Source organism: Pongo abelii, chromosome 17 (genome assembly GCF_028885655.2).
Source record: "Pongo abelii isolate AG06213 chromosome 17, NHGRI_mPonAbe1-v2.0_pri, whole genome shotgun sequence".
NCBI classification, from domain to species: Eukaryota; Metazoa; Chordata; class Mammalia; order Primates; family Hominidae; genus Pongo; species Pongo abelii.
Genome location: NC_072002.2, coordinates 41,596,508 through 41,604,399, shown reverse-complemented (window position 1 = coordinate 41,604,399; position 7,892 = coordinate 41,596,508). Strand labels below are relative to the sequence as shown.

The following is a 7,892-nucleotide window of genomic DNA, read 5'->3' as shown; positions in this document are numbered from 1 at the left end:
CATGTCAACATGATACTAGATGTATTAATATGATTAACTTATGAAAACAATCTCTGAGTCTCTCATAAGAGAATTCTGAGCATTTTTTTTGGTGAGCAGAATTTGAATAGAGTGTGGTCCAATGTGTGGATCCACATAAAAACGACAACCTACAAGGGTGGAACCTAAGGCTACTCTGAGATCACCGCATGTCGTGACCAGCACATAGTCCATCCTCAAATTATGCCGGTTGACATTGTATCTGTCAGGGTTTGGTCAGGAAGACAGAGGCCATCTCATGCATCCCAAGCATAAGGGATATTAAGAGAGGAAACACGGACTTTAAAACTGTTGGAAGAGCTAGGGAAGGCAAGGTCAGGGAAGCCAACCTGGGGAGCTCAGGCTGAGGTGCTAGAGAGGATGGTTCTCAGGACTGGCTGGGAAGACGCAGTGAACCTCTCTTCTGCCCACATTTTGCCTGCAGCTGCCTTCAGAGATTAATGGTCCTTTTTTCTCTCACCTTCCAAATTTTACCAAAGTACTTCTAATTATCCTACTCTGACCCAGAGCCATGTGAGGAAAAGGATTTGGGGGAAGATAATTCCCACTCTAGAAAAGATGGTAGTGATGCCGAGTTGACCACAATCCAGCACAACTTTAGAAATAAAGATCCTATGAAGAAAGAATAAAGTAGTTGGGAGATTTTCCCAAAATGTTTGGCCTCTTGAGAAAACCAGGTTAACATTCTTAGCTGATTCTGTTTGTAGATTATTCTGTCAACTATTGCCACAATAATGACAAGCAACTCCAACATTTCAATGACTATAAGAGTAGGTATTAACATCTCACCGGTGTGTCTGTGGATCAAGTAGGGCCGCTCTGCTGATCTCAGTTGGGTGTGGCTCCAGGCCAGGGTTTAGATTCAAATCTGCTTCACACTCTTGTTGTTAAGAGCTACTGGTGGTAGGCAAATTAATGGTTCCCCAACGATGTCCATGTCCTACTTCCTAGAACCTGTGCATATGTTAGGTTACGTGGCACAGGGGAATTAGGTTGCAGAAGGAATTAGGTTGCTAATGAGGTAAACTTGAGATGAAATTATCTTGAATTATCCTGGATTATTTGAGTTTAATCATGGGGCTCTTAAAAGTGAAAGTTGGAGGCAGGAGACAGAGAGAACTGGAGGGAGAAGCAGAGAATGGGCAGTGCGGGAAGAACACAGCCTGATGTTGCTGGCTTTAAGACAGAAAAAGAGGTCACAAACCCAAATGTGGCACTCTCTAGAACCCAGAAAGGGCAAAGAAACAACTTCTCCTGGAGCCTCAAGAAGGAACACAGCCTTCCTGACACGTTGATTTTAGCCCAGTAGGACCCGTTTCGGAATTCCGACCTCCAGAAGAGTAAAGAATAAATTGTTGTTTTAAGCCACTGTGTTTTCGATGATTTGTTCTGGTAATTATGGTGTCGTAGAATCCTCTTATGCCACCAGAGTTTCATTATCTTCCTGCTGATGGCAGAAGTGCAAAAGAGTGAGGAGAAGCCCCCAGTGCTCTTAAAACCTCAGCCTAGGACTGTCACCTCTGCTTAGCTTACTATCAGTGGGGTGAGGAAATATACATCACCTTTTGTGGAAGGAACGTCAAAGTCATACAGCTAAAGATGTGGAGACAGGGAAAGGTAAAGTCTTGGACACAGTAAAGCAACTTACTGCAGGGGACATCTTGCTGCAGTAGCATCTTACTGCAGTCACGCATTAATAACGCTTATGAATGAGATTAACTACTAAATGTTCCACATCTTAAATTAGAATTCAGGCATTCCATCCTCTAAAATGAGTACCATGCTGCACTCATTATATTGGAAAATCGTGAAAATTGAACAATTTTACCTGCTACATGGGAAGGGTGAAAATGATTTGTTTGTGGGGCATTTGCACTGATACAGCTATTCCAAAGAGCAATCTAGTGGCACTTATTGAAATTAAGAATGTATTATATATACTCTGTTTCCCAGCAAGGCCTGTCTGTCCATCCCTCAGGAAAATTCAAAAAGTTGTTAGGCAAGGGGAGATTTATTGAAGTGTGATTAAATGTTGCAAAGAGTACCCCACTGGTAGGAGAACAAAATACAAGATGTGATAGAGGCATATTATGGCTTATGTCATATACTATATAGCAGTGAAGAGCAATGAGTGAGATTCACATACAGAAACATGTATAGATTACAGAAACATATGTTGAGTGGGAAAACAGAGAGAGAGGGAAATCCCACAGCATAATACCATCTATGCATAATTACGTGCTCACACAGCACTGTGTAGTTTTCAAGCATCTATAATTATCTAAATAAACATGTAGCCGGTGGATTGGAAGAATATATACTAAATACACAAATAGGTGCCTATGCGGGGGGTTGGAAATGGGATTGAAAAAGACAAAGAAAAAACTCAAAAGATTCTTAAAATAGAGGCCCTGACAAATGGATGATGACAATAGTAACTCATAAACTAAGAACTGGCTAAAGCAAATTCTGCACACCTGATCCTTAAGAAGCGTGGGAGGGAGAGAGAAAGAAAGGGAAAGAGAGAACCTAAGGGAAGACTCCAGGAAAGAAGTAGAGGAGGTATTTGGCAGTCATGTAACAGCTTCATAAAGCAGCTAAGTTTCTATATCACAGTTCTTATTTTCTATTAAGTTTTTTATTTGGGAGGAGATATCAATGCTTTCTAGCTTTCCTTAATAGCACTGTGTGTGTGTGTGTAGCAGCATTTATATATATATATATATATATATATATATATATATATATATATAAAGCGTCTCTGTGAAATTTCTCTATAGCTATTTCATTTCTCTCAGCTATTCTTAGTAAGTAGTTTCTGAGAGCTATTTGACCTCAAGGGTTAATTTTTAAACCTACATTTCAAGGTTTTCCTTTTCAAAATGCATCTTTCTTGTGAATAAATATGGCAGAATGAGGCAGCTGAAGTGATCAGTTAGCTTGGGTGTGTCCTCAATCATGGAAACTTTTCTCTGCAGGATGGAAATTGCTTTCATCTTTCAAAGTAAAGCCATGGAGAGAAGGCTGGACCAACCAGGCTGTTGAGATATTAGAGAAAATCTCAGTCTTTCAATGAGAGGGACAATTGAAGAAGTTTCCCAGGCTGCATCAACTGCGACACCATTGTATCGGCTGCAGAAGTTAGCTGCACCTCATGCTGCTGCCGTCCATGCTGACTGCAGTCCCCTGGGCATGTTTACGTTTTGTCTGAGTTCTTAGCACTCATTTTTTCTGGCATTCAGGTTTCACATCTGTAACCGCTCTCGCCAGAGGTAGAAGCTTTGTTGAGATTGAGGACTGTGCTGGACACACAGTAATTCCATTATCACCAGATTAATTAGTAATGAATGAACACATGATGCTCTGCTCTCTCTCTGTCTCTCTTTTTCTGTACACACACACACACACACATACATCATACATATATTTCCCCTAGAGATCTATTCTGTCACTTCTCTTACTATCATTCACTCCCTTCTCATTTCTGCTGGAATCCTGGATCACCAGCCTCCCTCTCTCATTCTTGCCAAAGTCCCACCACCTGTGGGTCTCCACCAGCCTCTCTCTTCAGGTTGCTCGAGACCAAGATTCAGGAGCTGTAGCATTCAGGTGAATTATGTAGGGAAGGGTAGGATATGATGGGGAAAGAAGCAGAGATCCTTTTCTCTTGGAATATCCTGGCCTGGATTACCAATATTTTTGGCATTTAGGCACTCACTGGACTGGCAGGGCAGGGCAGGGTATAAATTGGGCTGGCTGCTTGCCAGGTTGTTATCTCCCTTAACCAGTCTGTCAGCAGTTCTCAGGGAAAACACAAGTTCTTTCCCACAAAGGTGCAGAGAACTCACTCTGATTGTATTTCATCATTGTAAAAGAAAAGACGATTACTTAAAGGAGGTATCTATGCTACTGATGGGATTTCAGGCTTTAGTGGACACAATATTTTAAAAATCAAGAGCATTTCCACACATGAGAAGACAGACAGATGTACCTAAACATTGCCTCTGTTTCAACCCATTTCAAATGAGGAGCAGTATTAACACTTCTTAGAGTTCAGGGTAAGTAATCCACTTACCAAGGTGTTCATAAACAATGTGCAGGAATAGGAGGAAGGGTTTTATGTTACCCAGTGGATCGCATTTTACTTCAAAATTTCACCTCTGACTCTACCATCAGTCCTCCACAAATATGCCTGTGTACCTTCTCCACATCTCCAAACTTGCCACTGGCATCCCTCTGGCCTAACAACAAGGCTTTCCAAGTACCTGGGTTCCCCCTCCTCAGAAGACAAGGAGAGTTTTCTGTCACACACAAAATAGGTCAGGCTGTGAGATAAGAACTGGAAAGTTGGGCTTTTTTTCTTCGTGTATGTAAATTCTTAGTTGAATATGGATGTAATGTTAAAAAAGACTCTTCATGGATATTTACCAGTTCAAATGGTTTTTCCAGATTGTTTTCCAGCATGAAAAAAAAAGCAATTGGAACCAGCCTTAAATTAGAATTAAAAACAGATACTTCTTAAAAGTATATGTAAAAAAACTCTAGGTTACTGAGATTCTTTAATCACGACAACTTTAAAATGTGCCATCTGTGCGCAGCAATAGGGTTCTCATCGGTTGAAAGGTTAATCGTAAGCTGAAGAGCTGACTCCAAGCTTAGCTCTGAGTGGAGAATTTATTACATAGTCATGATCTTATTTAGCATGCAGGGTAAATCGCCTCATTAGGAATATAATGTGAAGGAGATTCACAACTTTTCCAACAGGTTCAGAGAAGTCAACTAAGGAAAAGAAGGAGGCCAGTCATGGAAATAGGACTCTGGCTTGCTGTGGGTGTATACTTGTCTTGTCTAGTGCCTATAAACTTACTCATTTTAAGAATGATATCTGTCAAGAAAGGAGAAAAGTCCCCATTAGAAGGTGAAGACCCAGAAAAACCTTTCAGAGGTTTGTCCCAGAGGTCATAGGTATGAAATGCAGTAACAGACAGCCAGTTGAAGGAGTCTGAAAGGCAAGGGTGAGAAAGGGTAGCAAGAGGTAACAATCTCTTGGATTAACAGTAGCTTTCATTAACCCTGAGCCGGCCCTCAGCACAGGTGGGAGGCAAGGAAAGGTTGTTTTCTCTTGTCCAGTTTTATTTCTTTATCCTGCATGAAATCTTTTCCTTTACTCATGGCCCAGAATAATTTCTACCCTGAATGGCCCAAATCCAAACTTTCAGCAAGGAATTTTTATGAAACTCCTCTGATGGCTTAGGGCTCATTTTGGGTATGATCTTGACCTTTCCATCTTTCCAAAGGTTTCCGGCTTCCTCTAGGGCAGTCACAGCTTATCCTTTCTGGCTCCCCTTTTACCACCTTCTACTGGAATTTACCTGACCTCCTCTTCTCACAGCTTGGCAGGCTCTAGAGAGACTGACCTCTGCAGATGGTTTAAAGGCATAAGCTCAAGGGTCCACAGTTCACAGGGCTGCCAATCAGGCCTGTGCAGGTAACAAATGCATTCTAGCAGTGGTCTCTTGGAGGCTGCCCTTCCTCTGTTGCTTTCTTCCATAAAAGAATGCCTTTTTTTTTTTTTTTTTTTGAGACAGGGTCTCTCTCTGTCACCCAGGCTGGAGTGCAGTGGTGTGATCTCACCTCACTACAACCCTCCACCTCCCAGGCTCCCTTGATCCTTCTGCCTCACCCTCCTGAAGCTGGGAGTATAGGCATGTGCTACCATGCCCGGCTAATTTTTAGTAGTAGTAGAGATGGGGTTTCACCATTTTTCCCAGGCTGGTCTCAAACTCCTGACCTCAAGTGAGCTGCCCACCTCAGCCTCCCAAAGTGCTGGGATTACAGGCATGAGCCACTGTGCCTATCCTTAAAAGAATGGTTTTAACAGACATTTCAGAGATGCTGGTTCCATTTAGGTACAAGGGACAAAAGATAATACTCTTGGCATTAGGTAAAAAGGATAGATGAAGAAGCAGTTTTTCTAGGCTAGGAACTATTTTTCTAAGACATGAAAGAGACACAGTTTTAAAGTTTCCTAAGATACCAATAGATATTAAAGATAGTAATGCCTTTTCCATCATGATATCCCTCAGAAAGGAGTATCCAATGACTTAGGAGGTAAATCTCTAATGTTTCAATATTGAGAATTAATAGTATTAACTTATCAAGCAATCAAATTTCTCACATAATATTGGTGTTTAAAGGTGGTGGGAAACTTTCAGGAACTACTTAATTTTACTCAACTATACCTGTGATTCTGGCAAAACAACTTTGCTAATTAAAAAAAAAAGCGAGGTAAAAATGATCTCACATTTACATACCATTAACCACTATAATAGGGTAAGAATGAAGTTAGGGAGCTTGAAGACTGCAGAGTTACTGCTTTGCATGTAGACAGGGAACTATAAAAATGTCACCACTGAGTAAAAACGACTGAAACTTTAGTTCCAACTCCTCTGTGGAAGCTTGTCATTTTAATTTCAGTGTCCTGATTTTTAAAGGAGAGTAAACTACAGGGTCTTAAGATTTAATCCATTTTGTCACTTTTAGGCATTTGATATTTTATACTGTGGCATTTGAATAATGTGTTCATGGCACATGATGAGCAAAATGTGTAATATACACAGAAATAAAAATAAGGCAAGTAGGTCTCTATAGAGCAGCCATGGGCCATTTCAGAGTCTGAGGTCTTTACCAGTAAAGAAAACTGTTGTTTGGTTTCCATGGTAGCCTGGTGGCTAGCAGATAATCCCTACCTTATTCTGTGAGAAAGAAAAAAAATCAGAGGGTTAAGAATGTGATAATAAGGAGATATTATAAAATTATTTTCTGAATCTGGTACTAAACATCTTAATTCCAACTGTAAAGATCATTGTTGGTAGCTAATGTAACTTTTTGTGCCATAGAAAACTCAACAGTGTAAAAGAATATACGAAGACAGAACCTCAACCTAGAAGAAATAGACAAATTCCCAGACACATCAAGGAATTCCTAGACAAACTATCAAAACTGAATCATGATTAGATAGAAAATCTGAACAGATCAATATAAGTAAAGAGATTAAAGCAGTAATAAACTCTCCCATCAAAGAAAAGCTCAGGACCTGATGGCTTCACTGCTGAATTCTACCAAACATTTAAAGAACTAATACCAATCATTCTCAAACTCTTTTTAAAAATTGAAGATGAGCGAACACTTCCAAATTCATATCACGAGGCCAGCATTACCCTGATACCAAAGCCAGACAAAGACACTATAAGAAAAGGCAATTATGGACCAATATCCCTGATAAACATGGATGTAAAAATCCTCATCAAAATACTAGCAAATGAAATTCAACTGCAAATTTAAAAAAGCATTCACCATGATCGAGTGGGATTTATCCCTGGGATGCAGGAAGGTTCAACATACACAAATCCATAAGCGTGATACACCACATCAACAAGATGAAGGACAAAATGTTTATAATCTCAATAGATGCAGGAAAAGCATTTCACAGAATTCAGCACCCTTTCATGATTTAAAAAAAACTCAACAAAATATAGAAGGACTGCACCTCAACACAATAAAGGCCAGATATGACAAACCCACAGCTAACATTCTCAACAGTGAAAAGTTAAAAGCTTTTCTTCTGAGATCAGGAACAAGACAATAATGCTCACTCTCTCGACTTCTGTTCATCGTAACGTTGGAAGTTCTAGACAGAGCAATTAGGCAAAAAAAAAAAAGAGATAAAAGGCATCCAAACTGAAAAGGAAGAAGTTAAATTGTCCCAGTTTACAGATATCATGATCTTCTATATAGAAAACTCTGGCTGGGTGCTGTGGCTCACGCCTGTAATCCCAGCACTTTGGGAGGCT

General features: G+C 40.2%; 1 long non-coding RNA gene across 1 annotated transcript; it reads left to right on the top strand.

Moving 5' to 3' along the window:
* The first annotated feature begins 1,502 nt into the window (after positions 1–1,502).
* On the top strand, positions 1,503–7,319 carry LOC112129964 (uncharacterized). The gene is made up of 3 exons (XR_002912299.3): positions 1,503–1,656; positions 5,432–5,527; positions 6,939–7,319. It is a non-coding gene; the product is annotated as an uncharacterized LOC112129964 (long non-coding RNA).
* Positions 7,320–7,892: the final 573 nt, after the last annotated feature.